The sequence below is a fragment of the Equus caballus genome, chromosome 15, assembly GCF_041296265.1.
Source record: "Equus caballus isolate H_3958 breed thoroughbred chromosome 15, TB-T2T, whole genome shotgun sequence".
In the NCBI taxonomy this organism is placed as follows: domain Eukaryota; kingdom Metazoa; phylum Chordata; class Mammalia; order Perissodactyla; family Equidae; genus Equus; species Equus caballus.
Genome location: NC_091698.1, coordinates 104,571,072 through 104,598,742, shown reverse-complemented (window position 1 = coordinate 104,598,742; position 27,671 = coordinate 104,571,072). Strand labels below are relative to the sequence as shown.

The window sequence follows — 27,671 nt, the reverse complement described above, 5'->3', positions numbered from 1 at the left end:
TGGTTTAGGCCCTACTGCTCGCACTGCCAATGGGATGTCAGCAGATGAGAAGCAAGCAGAGAAAATGGCCTGGACAGCCACTGTCCACAGAGGAGGGACCCAACTTGCAGCTTGGAACTAAGCCCAGACACGTCCAGCGTAGATCAACCAACCTCCAGCCAGCTTACAGATAGTAAGAGAGAAATAAATGCTTCTGGTGTGTCCCTGAGGTTCTGTGGGTGTCTGTTATGCAGCAATAAAGTGACTTACAAAATCATCCAGCACTAACTATAGTCATCTGTGTGTGTGCTTGCCTCCATTTGGTTATGAAAACACACAAAGTTGAGTCAGATACAGACGCTGCCCACAGGATGCAAACCCAATCAGATGGTTAAATCACATGAGGTCAGGATTGGCAGGTGCCCGAAGAGAGATCCAGGTACAATCCTAAAGCAAAGAGGGGTGCCTTCCCTTGGGGAGAGAATTATGAGGAAAGAGTGTAGGGAAGAGGCACCATTTAACCTAAGTTCCGAGGAAGATCTGGGCACATGGAAATGGACGCAGAGGCATGCCAGAAGTAGGATTAAGGGCCCAGAGGTCTGGGAGGATAAAGAATGGCCAAGAGTTCAGTCTGGGATACAGAAAGTGAGGCCATAAGAAATGAGACTGAAACCCTCCTAGAACCAGACCGGGAAGGGTCTTGAAGACCAGAGGGGTGATGTGGATTAAGGCTGCCCCAGGTAGAGAAGCCCAAGGTGACCTGGCCTACATGCCGATCTATATGACCTGGTAGATTTTTATGGTATGAATTAGGGCTGCCCCAGGGAGAGAAGCCCAGGGCATCCTCACCTACATGCCGATCTATATGACCAGATTCGTATCTAAAGTCGTACGACCACACAATAACCAGACCCCATCTGCACTGAAATCATTTAATGACTTTTTATATCATCTTTTCTTTTTCCAGTAAAAATAAGTCACGTACCCATGCCTTATAAATTTAGCCCTAACCCTCAACTCAGGGCAGCAGCTCTTTACTGCCCATGGGTCCTGTCCCCATGATATTCCGTACTATTCTCTAAATAAAAGAGCACTACTGCCAGACCTTGAGAGTCCAAGAAATCTTTCTTTCGACTCTTCGGTTTGCCGTCCCCGCATCACGGGGAGTGTGGAGTCTGCTCTGCATCATGGTGGGGAGGGGAGGGAGGCTGGTAATTTTGAACGAGGACACAAGTGTCTAGCAGAGAGTAAGAATTCAGTCAACGCAAAAAAAGAAACAAAGGCTGAGTGTCGTCTTTTAGACTGGACAATCTGGCGTCAGCAAGTAAGATGGACTGAATCAGAAAAGAGGCTGGCAGAGGGGACACAAGCCAGGAGCACTGACCATGGACAAAAAGGGATAATGCTCAGGAAAGCACAAGGTGGACGGCTGGAGAAGACCCTTCATTTCTGCATTCTAGAACCCATGAATGCACATTTTGCTGTGTGGTCCCCATGACACGCGTCTGGCTCCCATGTTTGCTCAGAGGGGACGTGGCCTCCAGAAGTCCCTTGGCTCACCACTGGGAAGCACAAGGCACGTGTCCTGGACGACCTGGATAAACTGTGAACAAAGACTCTGTGGGGTGGGCACACAAGGACACCCTGAACACGACTGGGGGCACCAAAGGACAGAGAGGCCAGAGGGGGACCCCACCGAGCAGTCGCATGCAGACAAACAACGACCATAGCAATGGAAACGTCATCTCTGTCAGCAACGGACGAGCTCATGTAACAAAAACAAAGACCACACCAGGTATGTTTGCAAAATGTAGTCAACCAATACATTTTTCTAAAAATTGGTAAATAAAAGGAAAAAAGTTTTAAGGAGTTTCTGGCGTACAGAAAATTTATTTGGATTTTCTGAAAGATTATAAAACTTTCTTTCCAGAACTTACTCTGACTTCTTGGTAGGTACAAGGTGAGTCCAAAGTCTCTCAATGAAAAACATATACACTAGAAGTCACCCTGAGGAAGACCCAGAAGTCAGAGCCATGTGCACAGAGGAGGCTCCCGCCAACATCACCAACCTAGAAGTGTGCAAAGATGCAAAACTTGCTGAATAAACAGTGCGCTTCAGGTCCAAGGAATATGGTAGGCATTATCAGAATCCCTCCAAATCTTCAGAAGCAGATGAAATTGAAGGTAAACAGTACTGAATAAGAAATGCAGGAATATACCCATCGAGACATGCAAATTGGTTCTGAAACTCTGAGGATTTCCATATCTGTATGAATCTCAACAGAGCATTCAACGCACATCCAGCAGCTATCAAAGAAACTAAGGTGCTTTTACGAAGGAAAACCCAATCTTTAGAAGGAAAATGCTGTAATAACCAGTGAGGCATCCTTCTTTTATCTCTGTTTTTAAAGCTATCCTGAAGATCAGTCCTGTAAGGTAACTGCCTGTGCCGAATGTGTGTAATGACGGGAGCCCGCAAGGGCAGGGCCCGTGGCCTCCACGTGAACCAAGACAACAGCAGAAACCGCAGTGCAGCTTCACCCAGCAGAGTCAGAGCCACGGACATCCGAGCTAGAAGGGCACGCAGACATCACCCGAAATGAACCGCACCCCTTCATCCTACAAAGGAGGAAACAGGCCCAGTGAGGTGAACTGCCTTCCCCAAGCTCACACAGCTCATTAGCACCGGAGTCAGAAATGAAATGAAGTCTCTTGACTCACATAACAGTCCGCTGCTTTGAAGGAAAAAATACCAAGTTGCGTCTTTAAGGCCAATTTGATGCCACTGTCTGTTTTTTACATGTTACCACACAAGCTAAAGGCACTTAATGAGATAAACAGATAATCGCGGCAAATGAATGGAAGAGGCATCCTCAGGGCTGCCAGCTGTACCCTCAGAGCAGAGCGTGCTGCTGCTGTAAGGGATTACTGAGTCCAAGGCTTAGAGGAATTCAAAGGAGATTAGAGCCTTTGTAAGCCTGAATAGCCGCTCCAGTCAGCTCGCTAAGGGGCTAACAGTGCCCTGGCTGGGGACATAATCTGATCCCCAGCTGGAGGGGGAGGAGGCTTCTGGGGGCACTGCAACACAGACAGCACATTCAGAATCCGAGGGCTATTTTTAGAGACTTCAGCCATCTCTGAGTCTGGCACAGGCTGTGCAGGATGAATGAAGTGCAATCCAGTCCACTGGCAATCACCTGACGGGGGAGAACTCGGTGTGCACAACAGTAAGCCGAAGAGCTGTGCCTAAAAGTGCTTTTCCACACCGGCCTTTCAAACGCTTCAGGACAGCATCGGGTGCTAATTATACAGCCTGGTGTGCAGCAAGTCGAGGCTGACCACAGAGAGGGAACAAAGACGAGAGAGGCCTCTCACCGAGCAGGTCCTGCCTGCCGTCTCATCTCCCAGCACTCGTGCAGGGAGCCCCTGCACCCGAGAAGCTCTGAGGGCGGTGGCAGGGGAGATGCCATCGCCAGAACAGGCTCCCTGACTGCAGTGACAAGGATGGATGCAGGGGACCGGCCACGACCTCCAGAGACAAGGCAGGCGTGAAAACGATGCCAGTCAGAACGTTCTACCCAGGTGTACTCTGGCGATGGTTAAGAGAGAAGAGATCAGGGCAGGTACTCAATAGTCCTGCTCTACGTGACCCGCACGTCTCAGGCCTGGGGTGGAAACCTGCCTTGAGTCACAACGGTGAAGAGTCAGGGCCTCTCAGTCAGTTCCTGACCTAGTTCAGACTCAAAGCCCCCTGATTTTAGGAGCACCCGAGTCCCCTGGGGAAGGACCCTATAACAACGCCACAAGAATAACAGTAAGTCTTCCTCACAGCCCCCCCTAAAAGGGCCCAGGCACGGTCTAGGATGGCTGCATTGTGGGGAAAGAGCAGAGTCCAGACCTGTGAGAGCTGATGCTGAGCCCGGGGAGCTCCACGCACCACCCGGTCTCACAGCCACACCTGGAGTCGTGGCCCAAACCTGCCTCCCGGAGGGCAGGGCTAGTGGGCCAGTGTGTCCCAACTGTGATGACCTCCCCAACTCCTGAATGTGTAATGGAAGGGACAGACTAGGCCCTGCCAGGATCCCCACACAGCACCCACTCCATGGGCAGGAGGGCCAGCGATGACACGAAGGAGATGGAAGCCTCTGGAAGTCCCCTTCCTTATCAAGATCGCAAGCCAAGGCAAGCCACACTGCTGGGAGGGGAGAGCAGGGATGCCAGCAGAGTCTTGAAAGGCACTGGCCTGCTGACTTCACCAGATCCCACTACACTCACCGCCCGGCCCGGGTGGCAGATCCCACTACACTCACCGCCCGGCCCAGGTGGCAGATCCCACTACACTCACCGCCCGGCCCGGGTGGCAGATCCCACTACACTCACTGCCAGGCCCGGGTGGCAGGCCAAAGGCTCCTGGAGAATGACAGGGACTGTCACAGACTTCACCAGGCCCACGACGCCAACTGCGCTGCTATTTCTGATGTGCTACCGTTACAAAGGCATAACAACGCAGCCCCTGGCTTCAGACACACACAGATCGATCCAGCACTTTCAGTCACAACACCAACCTGGAAGGGTCAGCAGCACCAGCCACCATCACCAGCAGGGACAGGGGTTCACAGCCCTGGCAAGCCCACATCAGCTCTCTTAGCTCTCACTCCCCATCAGAATCTCGTCCAGGGTGGGCACACCCTGCCGCTGGCCAAAATGGCCCACTGCCTATTTCTGAGCAGCCCTTGAGCTGAGAACAGTTTTGCATTTTAAAAGATATGAAAGGGGGGCCAGCCTGGTGGTGCAGTGGTTAAATGCACACGTCCCGCTTTGGCGGCCTGGGGTTCGCCGGTTCGGATCCCGGGTGCAGACATGGCATCGCTTGGCAAGCCATGCAGTGGTAGGCATCCCACATATAAAGTGGAGGAAGATGGGCATGGATGTTAGCTCAGGGCCAGTCTTCCTCAGCAAAAAGAGGAGGATTGGCAGCAGATGTTAGCTCAGGACTAATCTTCCTCAAAAAAAAAAAAAAGATATGAAAGGAAACAAGGAAGAGTATGAGAAAGAGACTGTATGGCGCACAAAACCTGAAAGAGCTACCGCCTGGCCCTTCACAGAAAACAACTGTGCCCCTTCCTGTCTCGGCTCCGAATGCGCCCTTTACACCTGCTCTGTGACAAACCACCCAGTCCTCGAGCATCTCTCCGTACTGACCTTCTCAGTCAAGGACTCTGAGGGGCACTGCAGGAGGAAGGGGCTTCTGCAGTGGGGCCCCCTGAGAGGTGTGGTGTGAAGGTGTCCAGTGAGCTTGGACCCCGAATAGGCCCAAGACCCCCATCCCTCTGTGATCCCACTGCCTAGGCCTGCCAATAACCTTTCCATGGCCCTCTCAACACAGAACCCGACACCCCGAGGCTTCCTGTCCACACCAGCTCCAGAAGGCCCCACACCCAGGCCAGCATTCTGGTTCCTTCTGTAGGCCCCTGCATGGCCCATCTGCACCCTGCCCACAGCCCCGAGGGTTCCCATCCCTTCCGCCCTCCCAGGGCACACCACACCACCGCCGTGACCACCTGCACTCAAGGGTGGCCGACTGCCTGCCCAGCAACTGCAGACCAGCTCCCGCCTGGCCAAAGCAGCCAACCTGTCTACTGACCAGCGGGCTGAGCCACACTTTCTCCAACATGGTCTGCCCCCCTGCATGTCCCCCTCCTTGAGTGCCCCACTGAGTCCTAGGGACCAGAGTGAGCTGCCTTCTGTCAGGTATCAGTTACTCTTCTGTCATGGTTAGTAATTCCCTATCCCAAACTTCCCTACTGGCCCTGCTGCCTGGTTTCCAGTCCGTGACCCAGACCACACACCGTGACAGCATCCAGACACCGGATCACATGAACAGGACAGCCTGCTGCCCGGGCCTGCTGGTTAAGAAGCATCAGGAGCCTCAGACGCCCGAGTGAAAGGAGGTGCAGGGGTGCGGAGCAAGGCCATGGAGGTCCAAGGCCACTGCTCAGTGACATTCCCCAGGCTCTGGCTGGTCATCTGGAGCATGCTGGGGTATCTTCGTCACTGGCGGCCTAACGCTTGGTGGCAACATACGACACGCTGACCATGGGGCTCTAACCCAGCAATCTGTCAGGTTGCCAGCTGAGTGGAACTTGGATCAGGAGAGGTTCTGCTGTAGGTCCAGGCATTAGGCACCCCCACTGGTACTCACAGTGTCTGAGGCAAATAAGATTGCTGTACGGAGCCACTGACGACCCCGGGTGGGAGGGTCACAGGCCAGACCTAGGGTCTTGTTGCCAAGCAATGCCTGTTTTGCATATAAGTGCTCTGCTGTCAGGAACAGCTCCTGGCAGCTCCTGAACCCCAGTAAGCACGAGTGGACTGCCTAACCATGGGACACAAGTACTACACACCCTGAGTACAGCGCATCGTGAAATGGGGGTTGTCCAATCCACCAAGCCATAAGGAGAGGCAGACACATCTAACACCGAGGGGGAATTTTGTTTATTCCAAACAAACTGGGTACAAACAGGTCCTGAAAGCACAGCAGGTTCCTAATCCAGTGGCCACATTGCCTCTACTCTGGGGATACTCCTCTGATCCCATAGGAGGAACATCAGCCCTCAGCTTACAGATGAATCTGCCCAGACACCGCGCCAACCGGAAGTGCCTTACACAGAAGTATCTGAAAGGAGACGAAACCCTGAGCATGTGCCTGGTGGTCCATGTTGCCCCGGGGGGTAGATGGTCAGAGACATGATCAGATTGGCGTCTGGAGAGTGGCGTCCATCCTGGCCATGTGATCCGGCTTGGAAAGATGGAACAGAAGCAAAGCAAGGAAGGATGCAGGTGGACTGCTCAGAACAAGTACAGAGCATGAGTCTATCTGCTCCCATGAAGGCACGTCGTCTACAAAGGAGGCTCCCAAGAAGACCTACTGTAAGGGCACCAGCCATCCCTCCCGCGCCCCAGTATGCAGTGCGTGCTGCGCAGGGCTCCTTCAAGCTCCTGTTCCAGTAACATCCCCTGTACCGTCGGACCCTCCACGTACGGATGGAGTCACTTCCGTAGTAACCAAGATGGATGTCACGCCAGCACCCCCTCTTGCTGCCTGTACCCCACTTTGCTGTAGTGAGTCCCCTCTCCCAAATACCTGATGTGGTTTCTTGACCCCGACTGATAAACTCACCCAGATGTCCACAGGGATGGCAGTATCACTCATCAAAACGAGTCATTCAGAGGAAACCACAGTTTAGACTGTGCTGCTTTTGAGATGCTCAAGAGATATCTAGGTGAAATGGCTACCCAGGCAATTTGATATTTCTATCTGAAGCCCAGGATGGAGGTAAAGGTTTAAGATTATTTTTCTCCTCCAGTATGTTCATTAACATTTCCTTTCATTTATCAACTTAACAGAGTCTAGGACTTCCGATTCTAGCAGTGCAGCTAATTATACTTTCTGAAAAAAGTTATACCTTCTACAAAGTACTCATATGTATTTTCAAATGTATAGCTATGTTTTCAGGAAAGTAAAGAAGCAGGATGCAAATGACCAGGAGCAAAAAATAAAGCTGTTGTTGAAACCAGAGCAGTAAGCTACAGCTGCCCTTTCCATATTTGTCTCTACTAGAATCTAAAGACGCCATACGGAACAGGAAATTAAGCTTTAGGTGCACAAAAGGTAGAGAATTGGAACCGAGACCTGTACAAAAATCTAGGCTCCAGAAGGGCCACACTCGCATTAAAAGAGCAAGCTGAAAAAAATTATTCTCCAGCTGGCATAGGGACATGCCAAGAAAACTCGTTTATCTCAGCTACAGGTCTGGGCAGAGAAGAGTCTACCCCAAGAACATGTAACCTGCCTTGGTCCTTACAAAAGTCTGGGTTTGAATTTACACTACCAGCTTGTTGTTGTTAGTGCCATCGAGTGGATTCCGACCCCTAGCAACCCTCTGGACAGCAGAGTGGAACCCTGCCCAATTTTTTGCACCATCCTCTCATCTTCTAGCACTGTACCAGACACCGCTCTGCTGCTGTTCATAGGGTTCTCATGGCCAGGTTCTTCTTCCTAATCTGTCTTAGTCCAGAAGTTCTGCTGAAACCTGTCCGCTATGGGTGACCCTGCTGGTGTTTGCAATCCCAGTGGCATAGCTTTCAGCATCACAGCAACACACAGCCGCGACAGTATGACAACCGATAGACGAGAAGCGTGGTTCCCTGACCAGGAAACAAACGCAGGCTGTAGCAGTGAGAGTGCAGGATCTTAACCACTAGACCACCAACACCAAACCTGGTTTGGTCCAGGAAATCCTAAAGCAAGCATTTAACTTAAAGAAGTCCCTGAATTGCCAAGTGAGATTTTGTTTCGACAATCATAATGTTTATTCCTAGGCATCTTATTCAGTCCCGTCGTTGGCAGCCCCAGGCATTGTCCGGACGATGCAAATCATCTCCGGAATAATGCACCCACAGCCCAGCCCCTCAGGGTGCCCACAGGTTCAGAGCAGCCCAACAGGAGCTTATCATAAAACAGGATAAAATTCACAAAGACAACAGTGACACTGAGTGAGAGGTGGCCAGAAAAACAAATCACAGAATTACAATTCCAATGACTTCAGATATTGGAATCTTTAGAATGTTTAAAGAAATAAAAGTTGGAATCAAAAATATGAGCAAGCAACCGAAGACTATCAAAATTTACCACCAATATTTTCAAAAGAACAAAATAAGATAGGTAGAAATAAAAATTATGATTGTTAAAATAAAATCTCAGTTGTCAATTTAATACTAGATTAGAAATAACTGGTAGGAATTAATCATTGGACTAAAGATGTAAAGAAAGTACCCAGAATGCAGCACAGAATGACAAAGACAGAGAAATATGGTGGGAAACTGAGATGGCCCACCATGCGTCCAGGTGAAGGAGCAGAGGGAAACAGAGACTACGGACATATAGCATCTTAAGGGAGATCATAAACAGGGGCATCCAGACTTCTTCCCTCCAACTGGGCCACCTGCAGACAACCAGAAGGGTTCGCCCATTTCTGAAACCCAAATTCGCATAGACTCAGCTATTTCCCGAAGCTGTGGCTGCATGCCTGTGTCAGACCCAGCGCCAGCACCCTGAGAACTGCCAAGACAGAGGGGGCCTGCACAGCACGCCACCCAACCTCACACCTCAGCCTAATGGCCTCATCACCAACCACCCAAGGTGCTCTGGGACCTAATGCATTGCTGACATGTGCATTACCTTGCACTCTGCATGCAGCCACCCATCTTTTGGTACCTACTTGCTTGACACCCAAGTGTTTGCTTTCTGGACAGTGACCCATCCATGTTCTCATTAAAACAGAGAACGCGGTGATTCATCAGCATTAGTTGGAGCAAAAACAGCATGTGTCACCTTAAGAGATGGGTTTTTTTAAAATCACCATTATAAACTACTCTGGTACCCACTCACATCAGAGTGCAACAAAAACCTTCATACCTTCATCTTTGATAATCTAGTAATTTGCTGATTGATGTGTTTAGGTTTCTAATATTCTTCTCCAGGCTGAAACATCAAAAATGCCCGCCTATAAAAATATCCAGTCAACATGATTTACATATAAAAGCACTTTTTTGAGTCAACACTGGGGAGGGGTGGGAACAGTCTTTACATTAAGAGCCCAAGGAGACAGCACAGGGTCCACGTGGACGTCAGAGCAATGCTGAGATTCTGGCAGGCTACTTAGAGCTGTGCGACCTGGGACGGGTCATTGCTGAAACCCTCAGCCTCAGTCTCCGTAGCTGTAAAACGGAGACGGCCACCAAAGCCCAGCTTCTGGGGATTCCGAGGTTAAATGAGACGGAAAATGGAGCATGTTTATTGCAGAGTCCATAAAAGACGGCAATACTGGGTGACAGACGTGAATCTGCAGAGGCTGTAGGACAGTGATCGAGCTCTCCAGGCGGGTCGGTAAACAGGCTTCAGATCCCGTAGAAAGGAAAGTCCCTTGTTTTGCAGCTGGTACATAAGGCTGTGAAGTCAGTCAGTGCCACACAGTTTTACATACACGACTCGGAAAGTTTAGATTTGTGTTACGTCACACGCCACATGATTCACTGGAATGAAATACCACCTCTTGCTGGTCTCAACCTCTCTGGCTAAAAAAAGTAACAGGATCTCGCCTGGCTTACTAGTCGTCATGAGGTGGCCTGTGGTCAATCAGCTAGACTTCTGCAAGTAGCTTGTTGTAAGGAGGGTGAGAAGAAAAATATCCTTTAACTGATTCTAGAAAGTCCATCCTGGTATCCTGGTTCACCATTTCTTAGAAATTACCTTAAAATAGGAAAGGGAAGTGTTGTGCTTTATTGGTTCGTTCTTTTCTTTCTGACTTTTTTAACTTTCAGGGGGGTGAGGAATGAGGGAGTATTTGGCCATAATTCTCAAACTTTTTCTTTCCACCTGAGGTGGCAAACTCCCCTTTCAGCCTGTCAGTACCCCAGCATTTGCAGAGCACCCTCGTGCGTCCATCCCTCTGTGCTTTTTGTACCTTTATCACCCATGTCTGCGGGTAAGTTAAACACTTACCCGGGACCCCCCAGAGGGACTCGGACCCCGCTCCTAACTCTGCATGTACCCCTTCCCCTCCCCACGCTGCCTCTAGGCTGCAGCTCAGGATTGTGAGCTGCCAGGGCCGGAAGGAGCACCAAGGGCCGCAGATGGATGGGCAAGCAGTTAACTGTGCACCATCTCCCGGCTTATCTGCCCTTATGACCAGGGTTTCTGCTGGAGAACTGCTTTAATGTGTGGACCCTGTCTCACTCACCTGAATCTGAGCTCTGGAGAGTAGGGCTGTGGCTGTCTGACTCACCCCTATATGTGCCTGGTAGGCAGTAAGAACTCAGTGCATGCTTGTTGGATAAATGAGTTCACTTTCCAAGTGAGGGCAAATGTCCCATCTGATTTCAATATTAGCAAGCAAGTCCTTTTGGGGAGGAAGGGGGGGCGCTCTTTTTTTTCCGTTAAAGGCCACCTGGTGTGGCTCCTTGAATGAGACTGTGCTCAGTAGAACGACCAGACACGCTTCCTCCAGCCCCACAAACAAATCCAGCACAGCGTTGCATGCAGGGCCGGAGTGCTGAGGACACAAGGTCTCTTTCAGCTTCCCAGTTACTGCAGCCACTGCGCGCCCCCTAGTCATTCCTAAGAGCAGCCTGCAAGGCTGCCGCTGCCCCCTTTCCTTGGCTCCTTCTTCCTCTTCTGCACCTTCTGCAAAAATCCACTCAACCTGAAAACATGAGAAGTTGGATTTCTCTGCTTTGCCCCTAAGTGTCCTCCAGTTTGCAGTGGGCTTGCCCCTGCTTCTCAGCATCCCTCCAGGAGGCAGTGGGTGTCCGTGAGCATCACCAGCCAGAGTGCACGGTGGTGAGGAGGAAGGAAAGGGTAGAAAGCAAGTCTAAGAAAAAGAAACCTTCATTATGAAAGGCAAAACAGACCTGGAACTAGTCACTAGAAATGGTTTTTTTTTTTTAAAGATTGGCACCTGAGCTAACATCTGTTGCCAATCTTTTTTTTCTCTTCTCCTGAAAGTCCCCCAGCACACAGTTGTATATTCTAGTTGCAGGTCTTTCTGGTTTTATGTGGGACACTGCCTCAGCATGGCCTGATGAGCGGTGCCAAGTCCGCTCCGAGGAGCCAAACGGGCGAAACCCTGGGCCACCGAAGCAGAGTGCACCAACTTAACCACTCGGCCACAGGGCTGGCCCCCAGAAATGTTTATATCATTTTTATGAAAAGAAAAAATAAAACAAAACAAAATGATGAGAAAAGGCAAATGGAAGGGAGCAGTTCAAGTGACAAGATGAAAAAATGAGAAAAACTTCAACAATTTCGTAAGTTCTTCCAAACGTCACTCTTACCAAATAAGGTTTGTGAGCAACTATTGTGTGTACAGACGGCCTTAGCAAACAGTGCCCTTTCAAGTGATTAATGAAAGTTCTCTGTAGATGGCCAGTTCAAAAATACAATCTAAATTCACTGTTACAACACTTAATGTTGAATAATTCTTATTTTTACCTGTCCAACCACTCCAAATTAAAATTCCCTGTTGAAACCTGATTCCAAAATAAATAAATTAATTGAATTTTCAGTATCTTTTCAAAAGTAATTGTGATTATTTCAAATTCCTACAGATGGGTCAAAAAGGGAGAAAAAAAATAGAAGCAACAAATACTTTTAACAGAAATGAGAGATTAAAACCAAAAATTCTATGGGACTGTGCAGGGCCCCTTTATTAAACACCAGAGGATCTGGTACTAATTAAATCGAGTTAGTGTCAGGTGGAAAGGCCAAATTCAAATACTAGAAGGCTTTCAAAGGTGAAATGCTTGAAAATGGGATTTTTATATTCAAGGTTGCAAGATAAACCAGTGAGAGCCAGTGGTGCAGCATCATTTGAAGGGGGAACTCCCAGCCAAGTCAACCAAGTAAGGTTATGGAAATTCCAGGACAAACCCCAGAGACACTGTGGTCCCTTGAGCCGCGTGCTGGACTTGTGTGAGCAGCCGTCACCACGGCCCGCTGGCCCTTCCCACTTTCATCCTCTGTGCATGAGCTGGGGAGACCCTCCCCACACAGCCCTCCTGTGGTGGCCAGGCCAGGCATGCCTTGCAGCCACGTGCAGCTCATACAGCCCTGCACATGGCTGACAGCTGCTCTGGATCAAGTGTGCTTTCACCCTGGACAAAGTGAGGGAGTCGGTTCTCTCTGCCTTTGTCTGCAGCAAACTCAAAACACCATCCCACAGGCTCCAACAAGCTATTGTGCATATCTAAACATACCCCAAATCGCGGTTCCTGTCTATTTAGTGCCCTCATTCATTCCCTCGTGTTTAACCTTGAAACCTGATTGCAAATGCTCCGACATCAGAGCCTACAGACATCAGAGCCTACAGACGGTCGCAGGCTGCAGCTCCCACTCCTTGCGGGTGTGCGCTTTGATGGGCTTACGGGCAGAGCCAGCTGGCTGCACAACGCCGTTGCCCGGGGAACGGCCACTGAAGTGTGTGCTCAAGTCCTCACACACAGAGGCCCACTGCAGCCTGCCACGGCCACGGCTGTGCATGGGAAGCCCAGCTGGTGCCCATTAATGCTCTTGGTCTGGTAGGGACGAGGAGCTAGTCCCAGAAGCCTTATTCTTCCACTGACAAATAGGCTTCTCTCGCTGCCTTGCTAATGAACATGGCATCCTCACCCATCCAAACTAAACACAGAGCATAAAGAAAGAACTATCTCAAGGATGTGCTCTTACTGAATAATGCGTCGACTACAATGAGAGGGCAGCCCCGCAGCCCCAGGAAGTGGTCCATCCTTTTACTTGCTGTAAACTTTTCTCTTTCCTCTCTTTATTTTCCTTAAAATGGCTCAAAATGTAGGAAGCAGGTGGGAGTGGATTCTGAATACACAAAAGTAAAGGACTAATTTTAAACATATCTATTTGATCATCAATCTTTTTAAAATGCTAGGGCAACCGTTCTGAAATTCTGGATCTCTCCACGAACCGTAAAAAAAGAAAAAGTTACTTGGGGGGCTTAATAACATTCTACATATTTATAGCACTTTTCATTTGACAATCTCCAAGTGCTCAGATCTTTACAAATACCAAAGGTGGCTGAACTTGGTCAAACGGTGCAATTTTCATTTGATGGCCTGCCGAAAAGCCCATGAAAAGGAGGGGTCCCAGGAAGTGGGCTGGGCAGCTCATTTTGTGTGCAACAGATCCCAAAATAACATTGCTTCCTCCACACCTGACCACCACGAGCCAGATAAAACACAGTCATGTTACAAACTTTCTATACGGAATTGAAGTAAAAGGCATAATGCAATGGGAAAAAACAGACTCTGAAGCTGGACAGACCTGAGTTTGAATCCTAGCTCTGGTTTAGTTGCTCTGTGATCCTAGGAAAGCATTTCTCACCAACAGAATGAGAATAACTTCTCCTGCCTAGAGGGAGATTAAGTGGGTTGATGACCCCAAAGTGCAGTCACGACACAGAGATACGTGAAGATGAGTTCCAGGCCTTCCTGGTGCTGTGGTCTGCAGGGTGGATGCTGGGCAGACGGTGCCAGCCTCAGGCCCACACCCCCATCTCGCACCAGTCTGTGCGCTGGTGCATCAGCCTTCACTCTTGCTTTTCCTTGCCCTGTCTTCAGGGCCTGCCGTCTCCTTCCTAACCTGGGTCTTGGGGAGCCTCTGGACTCCATGGAGCCCTGCCTCTGCCTGCTCCCTTTCCACATCCTCCTCTGTGGTTTCCAGTTTCTTTTTCTTCCCCTCCTTAACATGTGGCAGTCTTCAGTTAGTGTTGCTCATGGGAATCTGGTTGTCCATCCTGTGAGCGATACCAGCTTAACACAAGGTTGACATTAGGGAAGCCATATTATAGAAAGGAAGCCAAATGTAACTTTGAATGACCTCTGATTAACTAACCCAGCTGGATCTGCACCCTCCAGGAGATATACATGCTCTGTAGATTTTACGGCCCCTGCTTGCATATATACCTCCCAGCTACAATAAGACAATAATTGTTTAAGTCCCCTAGGAATGTAATGGCCCCCGGATGGAGAGTCTACACTAGTATCCATCATCGATGACAGTTGAAAGGTCTGGCGTGGTGACTCCCAGTCTGCAATGCCAGGGGGTCAACATTGCTAACCCCCTCCTCTATAGCCCACTAGACCTGTCTAACTGCTTCGAAAATCTGTACACCTTCAAGAAGGTTCTTTAGGACGCTAGTCGATCATCTTCCAATCAGCTAGCTCATGACTTATTAAAATTCCTTTCTCTATCACCATCTTGCCTCTTGCCGGATTGGCTTTTGTCTTGCAGTGAGCAGATCGGGCCCTTTGCATGATAACATAAGCATCCTTTATGGTTGGGGGAGCCACAGGACTCATTTGGCCAGTGTGTGGTGAGTAAAAGTGACATACATCCCCTCTGGGACAGGACCTCTGGGCAGGACCTCTATCCCCTGTACTGCAGGTGACACCCCAAGCAGTGGCTTCTCTCAGCTTGGGCAGCAGGATGAGGAGACAGGAGAGGGCCCAGATAACCCGCAGGGACATGCAGCCTGAGCACAGGTGGCAGGAGAGAGAAGAAGGAGGAGGGAGATGCAGCAGGACCGGAGGGATGGGTCCCTGCGCTCCCACCGTGGAGAGACTGAGCGCCCGCCACGGCTACATGAAAATACCGAGACCTGGGTTTCTTCCTCGAGAAATTCATCCAAAAGACTAACTCAGACAAGAACAAAAGACGTATATGTACAGATTTCCAATATAGCTCTGTTTATACGAGCAAAATATTGAAAATAAATGACTGCCAAAGGAGAACTGGTTAAATACACCAGGACACTTCAAACCAACATTGAAAATGACCTGGTAAGAGAACCATTTCTACCTCCCATCCAGTTCTACAAGCAGGTGGTCCTCCATGCCTCCCGGCTCCATGTCCGTCTTCACACACGCCAGAGACCCCAGCCCAGAGAGGAGGGCTGCGGAGAAGGGGAAGAGAGGAGCGGGCTCTAAGCACACTCTGGGATTCAGGGCAGATGGGGCCCGATGATGGAGCCAGAGCCCCCAACACAGGATGACTGCTGTGAGGGGCGGGGGGCAGCAGTGCCCTCCACCCGCTGACCTGCATTACAAACACTGCCCTCAGCCTCAGCCTGAGTCAAGACTTGGGGTCAATTGGAGCCCAACATGGGGGGCTGAGTGCTTCCACCTCAAAACAGGAGTTTGCCTGTTTCCTCCCAGAAATGCTCCGTGTGAACTGAAAAAACTGCTCTGAGTTCCAAAAGAGAAAGGTTGCTGCCAACCACAAGGAAACAAGGTTTAGGAAGCTCCGAGCTTCTGTCCTCACACAAATGCTACCAATCAGAGCTCTCAGAGGTCAACCTGCTCTTGGTTCTCTCACTCTTGGAACCTAGCACATGGCGTGCGGAGCCGAGCAGCCATGCTGAGGGACCACAAGTGGGTGCTCTAGCTCCTGTGGTTCAAGCCTTTCCAGTCAAGAGCCAACACCAACTCCTACACATGGGAGCAGATGAACCTTCCAGGGATCCCAACTCCCTCCTTCCAGCCCAGCCTCCAGGGATTATGGAGTAGAAAGGAGCCAATCCTGCTCTGTCCTGCCTGATTCCCAACCCAAGAACCCACACACATGATAAAGGGTTGTTTCCACTACTAAAAAAAAGTCAGCCTTATGTACAAGCCAAAGGGTATTTTATAACTGCTGTCATTACATATACCTGCGTATGATGTCCATATGCACCCCAATGACACTGAAAATGCTTTCCCATGGTGGACTTTCCCTCAATCTCCAGTTGGTAGATGCTAAACTTCAGAAAGCCCTAGGAGAGGAGCACAGAAGGAGCAGGACAAAGGATCTCCAGGAGGTCGTCCTGCCAGGTGTGTCCCAGGAATATGGGAAGACCTAGAGGTGAGGGACATTCTGGTGTTCAAATCCAGAAACGCCGTGACAGTCAAGCTTCCAGTGTGTGTCCTCTGAGATATATTGTCACTTCAGTAATTCAAGAAAGTATTTCTGTAAGCAGATATAAAAGGCAGCATGCTCTGGGGAGCAGGGGGTGCTCTGTATTCCTAGATATCCCCCAGAGTACCTCACAGAGCACAGGCACTGAAACCCCACTGATGATAACCGACAGAGCCCCCCGGTATTATTGTGTCCATCTGCCCAGTAGTCCCACGGCCGGGTGATCAAACTCACGTGCAGGTAGGGAAAGCACAGCTCAGAGAGAGGCATCCTGCCCAAGGACACACCAGCAGCGAGGAGCAGATCGAGCCCAGACCTGACTTCAAAACCAAGCTGGTGACACCAGGTTCCAGGGTCTCAGCACTGGGTCTGCTGAAGGGCAGGGTCTGGGCATGGAGGCCACCAAGTGAAGAATCGCTGAGCTGCTTCCACTGAAATGTAAGCTCCCTGTGGGCAGGGGGTCTAAGTAACTCTTGTTTTCCCAACACCAAGAGACTTGCCTGGCATATGGCATATACTTGATGGTATTTGTTGAGTGGATGAAAGGACGGATGAGCAGATGGACAGATGGACAAATGGACAGATGCATGCTCTGGTACCCATCCAGCACGGGATCACTGACTGCCCGACAGTAGCCAAGCTTTCTGTTTTCCTAAGGGGAAAAGAAAACTAAGAAGAGCCTTCCCGCAGGGTGTGACTAGGAAGGTGTGAAGGACTTTTGTCTCCTCCCCCATGACTCTCTGTTCCCTCCCAACTAGGTTTACTTGCCCCTTTCTTTTAAATTTTTTTAAATTTTTTTTTCCTTTTTCTCCCCAAAGCCCCCTGGTACATAGTTGTGTATTCTTCGTTGTGGGTCCTTCTAGTTGTGGCATGTGGGACGCTGCCTCAGCGTGGTTTGATGAGCAGTGCCATGTCCGTGCCCAGGATTCAAACCAACGAAACACTGGGCTGCCTGCAGCGGAGCGCGCAAACTTAACCACTCGGCCACGGGGCCAGCCCCTACTTGCCCCTTTCTTGATTCTCCAATGCATTATCTGCATTCTCATGGCCACCCCTTAGTCTCTTATTTTTCTTTTCCCCGGGAATCATTCCTATGAAGCTACCTGCACATGTCTGTGGGGTTTATACAGGATGCACTATCTCCCGGGGGTCGCTCAGTGGTGTTCCTCATGGAGGCTATCTGAGGAGCGCATGCCTCTCTTCTCCTGGCTCCCACGTGGTGCATGTTGGACATGATTAGAGACTCGGGACATGAGAAGCAGTGCCCTTGGGGAGGAGCAGGCAGGAGAAGCAGGCCCCCGCGACCTGCAGCCGCTGTTTTTCTGTCTGTCTTTCAGGTTCCTCACTGGGAAACGAGGGGTGCTATCTGTCAGCCACTCCTACTTCTACTAATGGGCACAGAGGTCCTCTAAAATACACATCACTGTCTCATCTCAGAGCAAAACAATCAAACACTGAATTTGAAGTGTATTTTGGGACCCTTCAGAAGTTTCAGAAATTTTCATTAAAATTATCCAACTCCCTCGGAAGTTAGCCCAGGGTAGATAAACGGACGACTGTGAAAGGCCAGAAGTCACGGCTGAAGAAAAGTCTTCCCTCCTCCAGTCTGCCAGGGCGTCTAGGCAGGGCTTTCACTTCCCTCACTGGCAGTGTACATAAATAACAGTCATTAATGGTGGAGGAATACTAACAATAAAAAACAAAAGTACTTCCCATTGCAAAGCCAGGCCATCCTCGCAGTCCTTGAAAGAACAGATGCAGACTGGAACCCGTTGCTAAGCAACAGAGCCCTCCCCGCCCTCCCTCTCCCCCTCCTCCACTCCTTTTCATTCCTCAGGTGTCGCTGGTGGACCTATCAGCCAGTGTCAGGGGTGGCAGCCACTTGATGCGAGTCCAAATGTGCAGTTCCCAGTAGACCACACCGACCCTTCACTGTCTCCAACAAAAGCTTCTGCCCAAAAGTGCAGCTGGGCACCACAGCACAGTCAAGGCATATGTTCACCTCGGCACACCCCACCTTTGAAAATACATGCGTGTTATTCAAAACACGCAACGTAGGGATGTGCCCTTACTGAAAGTCTACGAGGAGGGCGCTTTTTAAATGAGACTCCGGTCAGGTGGTTCTTCTCTCACAAGGCGGGGGCATGGGCACTCACAGACGGCTCTCAGGGGAGCAGCTGGCTGTGTCCAGCAGCGTGCCACCAACCTCATCCCAGCCACACGGCCAGCGTCTGTGTGCGCAGGAACACCAATGCGCCCACTGCTAGGGCACGGTGCTTTCTCCAAGTGCTTCCACATCCATGATCCCCTTCCACTAAACGGCAGTCTTTCAGATCCATGATGTTCACATACTCCTTGGCTTTCTGGAGTTTTAACTGCCCCCTCTGCTTCCTTCCTCGAAGTGTGGCGAGGAAGGACGAGGGAAATCCATCTTCCTTTCACTGGCAGATCTCTGCTCTCTTCCCTGGGCTCTCGGCTCACTGTGTTTGCCTCCTCTGTCTCCATCACCCCTGTCACTCCCTTCTTCCGTCAGGATTATCTCCCAAATTGCAGTTTTAAACAAAGAATGCCAGTCTCAGAACGTTCTTTCCCTGTGCAGACAGAAGCTGCGGAGTGACATGACCCGGAGATCCAGAGTCTCCTCTACAACCGACAGCAGGAACTGAGAAAGGGGATGGAGGGATAGCAAGGCTGGCGAGTCCCAAGAGCAACCCTCGGTCCTCGCTCACCCAATCTCAGGTGACCCGGGACACGGGGAACCAGCCCTGCCTGCTCCCTACTCTGCACTGGCTTCCTCAGTTTCCCCCAACCTGCAGGCGCTGCAGCCTGGGCTGATCATGACCCCTCGACTCCATGAACACCGAGTCCAGAGGTGAGTCCCTCAGCTCTGACTCTGGCAGAAATGCTGACTGCACCCATTTCCATCCGCAGGATCTTCCTGCCCTCACGCCAGGCTCCCGCAGCCCTGCTTACCCAGATGCGGGACAAGCAATTCACACTTCCACGTGCAACCCTGAACCCTCATCTCTCCCTGCCTGGTCCTCTCGGTCTCCTTGGCGTCCCATCGCCAAGCACCAAGACCACTGTGGCTGCTCTCCTCTCACACGGGCTATCACATACATCCAGAGCCGTGCCATTTCCCGCTGCCACTGGCTAGTACCTGCTCAGGCTGCCACCACTTCTAAAAGGACTGCCCCAAAGTCCTCTGCCAGCCCTGCCACAGCTCTGCCCTCTGCCAGGGTTTCATCTCCCCTTCTCCCCAGCCCACAGCACTGACTACAGGCTGACATGTGCCAGCTGACTTGTGGTTGAGTTCCCCTTGGGTCCCCTGCCTCTCAAGATGGCAGGCTATGAGGGCAGCGCACAGTGCACACATGTGGTGCACGCACACACACACATACACACACAACGCACTCGCATTTACGCATCCTCTGTTCTGCAGGTACTCAAAGAAGCCTACCCCGACTAAAACAGCACCCTGTGCTCATAGTACGGATGCCTTTAACTTGCCTTAATTTTCCCTCATAACACTCTTCTCTACTCTCGCTACATGATGTATTGCTTATCTTCCTCCCTCGAATGCAGCTCCATGAGGGCATCGTCTGGTTCACTGCCGTGTCCCAGGTCTAGAACGTTGCTGGCACGCAGTCAAAGCTCCATGACAGATGCCGAATGAATGACTATGACATCATATGAAACACACAGAAGATGAGATGCAAAATACTTTTTAAATGCAAAAGGATAAAAATTCCCTTATTAAAGATGCTAATTTACCACTAATGTGATGAGAAGTTGGGAATAGAGGGTTGTAATCTGGGAAGTCAAATGTTCCAGGAACCTAAGCCACAGTCAAGAGAAAATCTTTTCCTCTAAGACCCGGCCACAGCAATCAGCTACAGCTTACACTTCTTCAGGAATTTTTCCTAAAGGTTATTAATCCCGACTCAGTCTTTATAACAGCTCCTGCCATCTGGCCATTTGTACTGAATTTAAGGTGCCCCAGCGCTCCCCAAGGAGGAAAGGGATGAGGGCAGAGAGCAAATGAGGACAGAGGGAAGGAGGAAATGGAAAGAGGAGGACAAATGTCCTCAAAATGCAGGGGCAGGCGTGTTTGGAATGCAAAACAGACGTCCCCCTCAGTGGGAGCGAGCAGATCGGCAGTGACAAGGAGAGGCACGGTGGACGTGGGGCATGGGCCATTTGGGGTCCTTCTCTAACCAATCAAGCTAACTGCCATCGGGTCACATGTATCAGTAGGTATAGATGTGGTTCTGGTTCTGTCTGAACAAAGCCAGGGGGATACAGAGAAAACCTATCTCATCTACTAGTGCTGTAGGCCAGGCCCAGGAGCTAAGAAAAAAGCCAGAGCTGGGCGAGCTGCTCCACACTCTAGGAGCCAACCCTCAGTCTTCTGATCAGGAAGAACAACAGGTTTAAACTTTGGCTCTGCCCGAGTTCCTGAGAGATTCCCCAGCCCTGGCGCTGATGAGAACACCTGGTGGACCTGAAACCCACACTCCACGTCAAGGAACACGCCTCCAGCCAGGTCTGAACACCAGCGCCCAGGTGAACTCCGGTACGCACCTGAGCACCAGCCCCTACCTGGACGTCAGGGTCCACCTGAGCACCAGCACCTACCTGAGCACCAGCCCCCACCTGAACATCAGGGCCCACCTGAGCACCAGCACCTACCTGAGCACCAGCCCCCACCTGAACATCAGAGCCCACCTGAGCACCAGCACCCACCTGAGCACCAGCCCCCTCCGAATGTCAGGGACCACCTGAACGCCAGTTCCCACCTGAATGTCAGGGACCACCTGAGCGCCAGTCCCCACCTGAACAACAGCGCCCACCTGAGCAGCAGCATCCACCTGAGCAACAGCACCACCTGAGCGCCAGCACCCACCTGAGGGCCAGCACCCACCTGAGGGCCAGCACCCACTTGAGCACCAGCACCCACCTGAGCGCCAGCATCCACAGGAGTGAGGGATGGCTGGGAGCAGGAGAAGACCGCTCAGAGTGGAGTCACAGTCACACCCAGAATCACTATACAGACACTTGGAGGTCAAGAATTCAATTTTTTTGTAATTAGGATTCATACTGATGCAAAATGGGATGTCATCTTATGTGAACAGTACACAGTTCATTACATACCTGAATGCTTTCTCCGTATCAGATTCTGCTAGGCTTTGAATATTTATAATTTATAACCTATCTGCTTTCAAAAGGATCGAGGAAAGATGGCTACTTGCTAAATGCATTATGATGGAAATCAAAATTATATTATAAAAAATAAGATACGTCATATTTTAAAAAACAGTTTTATCTAAATACAATGCATATCTGCTAAGACAATAGTTTTAAAAATAACCAGCATGGATGATATTTAGTAGGTAACATATTTAAAATGTATATGGGGTGACACCATGAGGCATCTGGGCACAGAGCTGCACCATGCATTTTCCATACCTTCTCTCGTTTAATCGATACAACAGATCTGCAAGCTATTGCCTTTTTATATCATGGTATTATTATCATTTTATAAACAGCAAAACCAAAGTTCTAAAATATCAGGCATTTTCCAGACTTTCTTGGAGGGAATAAATATAATTGGACGTTACACAGGGGTAGATGACCGGCTGCATGCCCACAGCCTACGTCGCACAGCTAGTAAGGGGCACAGGCAGGATTCAGATGGATCTCTGCCGGACTCCAAAGCCTGTCTGTGCCCTTGTCTCATAGCCACCCCAGGGGCACCATCCCAGGCCCCCACTGCCAGACAACGTGGGAGCCTTGGGCTCACTGTGTCCTGCTCTCTGAGAAGGTCTGAAGTCAACAGTTTCCGTTCTGGCTACCTGCTAAAATCACTCAGGGATGGTTTAAAACTCCCAATGCCGGGGCCCGCTGCTAACAGTCTGGTTCAAGGCAAGGCCAGGGCATCGGGACTTGTACAAGGAACTCAGGGGATTCCAATGCACAGCCAGGCTGAGGACCTGCCACTTATTTTACGTTAATGGTTTGTCATCTTCAAGCATGCTCCAAAAACTATGCATCCAGTAAAGGTCACGTGCCGACTCTGTCCTAGACACTCCTGCTTACCACGATGGCGAGGATGACAGCGTGCCTTTGTTTACAGCTGGCCTCCTACGCGAACCCCCACAAGGATCTCCTTAGTCTCTGTGACAACCTGTCCAAGGAGGTATTATTATCCCTCTTTTACAAAGAGTGATCCTAAGCCTCTAAGAACCTAAGAAACTTCCCAAGGTCACACAGCCTCATGAAGAGCTGGGATCCACACCCAGGTGGGTCTGATTCTAACACCTGCCCTTCCTCTGACATCGCCAGCCTCCCCTGGTGCACAAGTAACAAGCTCCAAGAAGCCCTCAGCTGCGTAACAGCAACTTCTGCCAAGATGCTAACAACAGCAGGCGCAAGATTGAAAGAATGCCGATTTCTTCTTTATAATGGATTCTACATACCGAATGTTTGTGTCCACCTCCCCAAATTCCTATGTTGAAATCCTAATCCTCAAGGTGAGGGTATTAGGAAGTGGGGCCTTTGGGAGGTGATCAGGTCATGAGGGAGGAGACCTCAGGACGGGATTAGTGCCTTACAGCAGAGACCCCAGGGAGCTCCCTCGCCCTCCCCAGGGAGGACACAGCGAGAAGACGGCCGTCTGTGGATGAAGTGGGCTCACAGACGCTGAATGTGCCAGCACCTTGATTTGGACTGCCAACTTCCTGAACTGTGAGAAATAAATGTCTGCTGTTTGGAAGCCACCCAGTCTGTGGCATTTTCTTATAGCTGCCTGAATGGACTAGGACAGGACTCAACTCTTACTGAAAATAATAAAATATGAGGCAGAAATAGAAGGGTCAATGTTTTGCCAAAAAAACGAAAACTACACATAAACCTTAGTGGCTAGATCAAGAAAAAAGTTGCCATTAGTAGGAAAAAAAACCCCATAAGAGTCATGTTATCACATTAAATAAGATAAGCCATTCTAAACCAAGATAAAACCTTTCAGTTCAAGTGCAGGCTTCCAGGCTAATAAAAGTCATATTATTCTCCAACTGTGTGAGTCTTCCTAAGTCTCCTCACCCTTTCTCAATGCTGCTTTTGTTTCTTTTCATCTCATCACAGAAACAGTCTTTGAGAAATTATCACATCACAAATCTATGGACTGATGACATGAACTGCTGAAGACTTGAGCTCAGAACATTCTAGTATACACATGAGCCTCGCCACTAGCCTCCATCACAACCAGCTCACCACTCTAACGGGAACTCCCAGGACGGCTCAGTGGACACTCAGTAGAGGGGCCATAACTGGGGCAGTGGAGTCCTCCACCGTGGGACCCCAGCAAGGCCTTCGGAGGGCCCCACAGCCTATGCAGGCCTGATGAAGAGGACGCTGGCGAGATTAGAAATGTCCCCCAGGCTCTCTATCGCACGGCAAGGCTGCGTGCTCCAGAGCCAGCACTGCCTCCCGGGGGCCCTGACATCAGAAACAGCGTTTGGGCTGCAAGAAGAGCAAGCACAAAGCCCGCTGCAAAGCCGAGTCGATCGCGGCTAGGGGACTGGTCTCCACGCACCTCAACTCTGCAACCTCCACTCGGCCCCGTCCCATGCCCCACACACTCGCTGTGACACCCTCCCGGGCTGACAGGGAGGTGACAGTCCTCACAGGTGTTAGAGGCAGGTGTCTCCAGGCAGTGGGTAGACCTTCTTAATATACTCCAGGGCAGACCTTGCGCAGAAACGAGAAATCAGCGGCTATTTTAAGGTAGGGATCGAGTCATCTTCACCTTCCTCACAGGCAACTGCGACTTTGCCCAGAACGCCATCATTCTGCTATCTCAAGACCTCATGTGATGCGGTCTACGGTAACAAACTGCACAAACTGTTTAATAAGAAAGCTGTTTCTTTGAATTTAATCAGATGAAATAGTGGCTATTTGAACATGACAGGCTCAAAACACTTGGACAAATATCAATCTTAATAATTCTTTGATCATATCCAAAGTACAAATGAAATTTTCACTCTTCTACTTTACAAACTCAATAAACAAGTAATTATATATACCATTTGACAAATATTTTTTAAAAACAAATAAAAATTAATATTATTATATAATGGTGATTGTTTTCATCCATCTAGTGTCGACCACACGAGGGACCATTATAACCATATGATTGCTTTCAATCAGCTCAGATGACCTTGTTGACCTGGGTTTGGCCATCACCATGATTTGATCTGTGGCCTCCTCCCTCAGACACTCACACCCTCCTCCCTCTGAAACTCACTCCCTCCATCCAGGGCCCCTGACCTTTGTCCCCTCTCAGCTTTCTGGGTCCAAGCCTCTCACAGTCTCTGACTTCCCTTCCTGGGGGGGCTTCCAATTTGGGAACCAACTTTGTTCTTCTACCTGAACCACAGCCGTCAGCCTCTCCCAGCACCATCTGGCAGGCAGGGGGTGGCAGTGAGAATGCCCTTCTCTCGCGCATTCCCTGTGTGGGAGTGCAACAAGCTCGCCTTGTCCATGATCCTGGGACGGCAGGCACCAGGTGGGCCTTACTGGTCCCTATGGCCCCAGCATCTGGGTCAGTGTGGCCCACACCAGGAGCTCAGCATGTATGGTGACCATAAAGGAAGGGGTGTGAGAGATGTGGGAGGACAGAATCTGTGGAATCTGATAACTGAATAAAGGGGTGGGGTGACGGGAAACAGATGACACTGGAAGCACGGGGAGAGGGTACCCAGGCCGAGAGCCAGACTCACCAGATTCAGGCCCCAGGTGCACACCCACTGAGCACTGCTGAGTACGTCCGGCCTCGCTCCCCTAGCCCACCAGGGAGATCACCTCTCCCATCGCACACTCTCCGGGGGACAGAGGCCAGTGAGCCATGGGTGTTCAACAAACAACAGTGCCTGCTCCCACAGTCACAGCAGGGGTCCTGACTAGCTGGTCCCTGCAGCCCTTCTGCAAGGGACAGTCTCCTGCCATGTGGTGAGTGGAGCTCTGGGCTGCTCACCCTGAATTACTGGGATGGGATCAACCTTCCCGTATGGCCTCACACATGTGAGGAAAAACCAGACTCTCCCTTGCCTTCTAGTCCAGGGACAGCAAACTTTATCTTCTTAGAAAGGGGCGGACAGTAAATATTTTTCACTTTTTGGGCCATACAGTCCTTGTCTCAACCAGGACAAGCCACTGTCACTGTAGCACGAAGCAGTCATGAGACCACGTGAATGCGGCAGTGTGGCTGTGTCAATAAAACTTTACTGACAAAACCAGGCCATGGCCAGATCTGGCACGTTGGCTGTGGTTTGTGCTGTCCTAGACCATGAAAGAGTCTTGTTTTGTTTTGAAGTAGACCCAGGGCAAACCCTTCATTCATCTGCTCATTGACTACACGCAACAAACATTTTTTCAGTGCCAACTATGCGCCAGGCCCGCTCACATGAGTGGGGCCACGCAGCGGGTAACACTGAGTCATCTGCCACATCAGATGGCAGCGGCTCATGGATAACTCTCTGGGTGCCTTGCTCTATTGACATCCGTAACAGATGCTGCTGGCAGAGAGAGGCCGCGTGGTCAGACTTCACAAAGCCCAACTTCTGACCAGATCAGCAGCTCTGGTCTTAGCCATTTTACAGATTGGGGTTCCTTGTAACATGAGAAAAAGGGCTCTATGCCTTTAAAAAAGAAAAGCCTGAAAATAACTGTCTGGACTAGATATTACCACTTCACTGGTGGCTGGGTGTGGTGACAGAATCCACATCAGATTACACCTACTGTTCCCTGATCTATCTATTAGGTCTCTCACTGTGTCACAGGACACAGAATTAATCTGAGGGGACTTAACAGCTTCGAAAATCATCCTGGTATTACATAGGATCTCACCATCTTGACAGTGTTTGCAAACTGCTTCTGTAATAATGATTCTCCCTGGCTGCATGTTCAAGGGCCACAACAAGCACATTCAGTGTCCTCGGCATAGCTTTGTGGGTTCCTTGACCTGCTCTAGTAAGAGCACACTCAGATGTTCAAACTGCATCACACTGTGACTAACAATGGCAGCAGGGGCAAGGGACAAGAGGACCCCGACAAACACACTCCATCCACCACGAGATGGACACCCCCCTACAGAGGGCATCCCGATGTCCACGTGAACGCGGCATGTGAGAAGATGCACACTGCTTGGGGGCAGCATCAGGGTCAGGCCCGTCCTCACGCAGGACGTCATCGAGCTCAGTGTCAATCGCTCCCTCCCCGGCTGCATCCCAGATCTTCCCTCTGAGTCAGGAAGGGAAGCCCCAATCGTCTTCTGCTGAACTTCAATACACTAAGACCCACCACAGCACTATTAGCAAGGTCCCAACACTCAAACACTTAAAGTGTGGGCTCTCCTTGTTCAAAACGGACGGGATGAGGGGTGAGCACATGGAGCTGCCTGGCTGGGGGTCCTGGCGCCTGAAGCCTAGACAGCCACACTGAGCCCTAGTCGGCATTGTCCCCCACTGCAGTCACGGAGTTCTGTTGTATTTGAAACAGCCACCACATCTCCTGGAATGTCCTCCCCAGGAAGCTCCATGAAGCTCCCCCCTTTCCTATGGTGCTGCCCCTGAGCCAGTGCCACCCACTGGCCCTGCTCTGAGCCGCTCTGGCACAGCGCTCCTCCCACAGCTCTGCAGGCTGAATGCCACAGGCGGAAGTGATCTGACCAAGTACTTCCTTTGTTATAAACATATCCTTTTCTTAGAATAGGGCGCCAAGATCATATTAGCTTTTTTTTTAAATAGGCAAATCATATTGTTTTTACGCTATGGCCAGTTAAAATCACCGTGTGTGCGTGCTTTAAATTTCAGAAATGAAATTCTCCACCTCCCTCCCTCAAACACACACACACACACAGACACACACACACACACACAGACACACACAGGTTGCAGCCATATGTATAGCACAGCTCTTCTCTGGTCCTGCCAACTCATGAAGGACAGACACTCCGACAGTTTATATGAAATCTTACATGTCCCTCGGATGTCATTCAGCAAGCAGTGTTCCTCACTTTGACAAGCTGTCGAAAGTTTGGTTCAGCATGGCTCCTAGAGCAGTGACAAAAAGGACCTGGACCCCAAAGCTCGGCTCCAGCACTCACGGTCAA

General features: G+C 50.3%; 1 protein-coding gene across 12 annotated transcripts in view; it reads right to left on the bottom strand.

The window, feature by feature from the left end:
* The window catches only part of EIPR1 (EARP complex and GARP complex interacting protein 1), a 136,754-nt gene that overhangs the window by 51,957 nt on the left and 57,126 nt on the right, over positions 1–27,671 (bottom strand). The gene's annotated exons all lie outside the window — the stretch shown is intronic.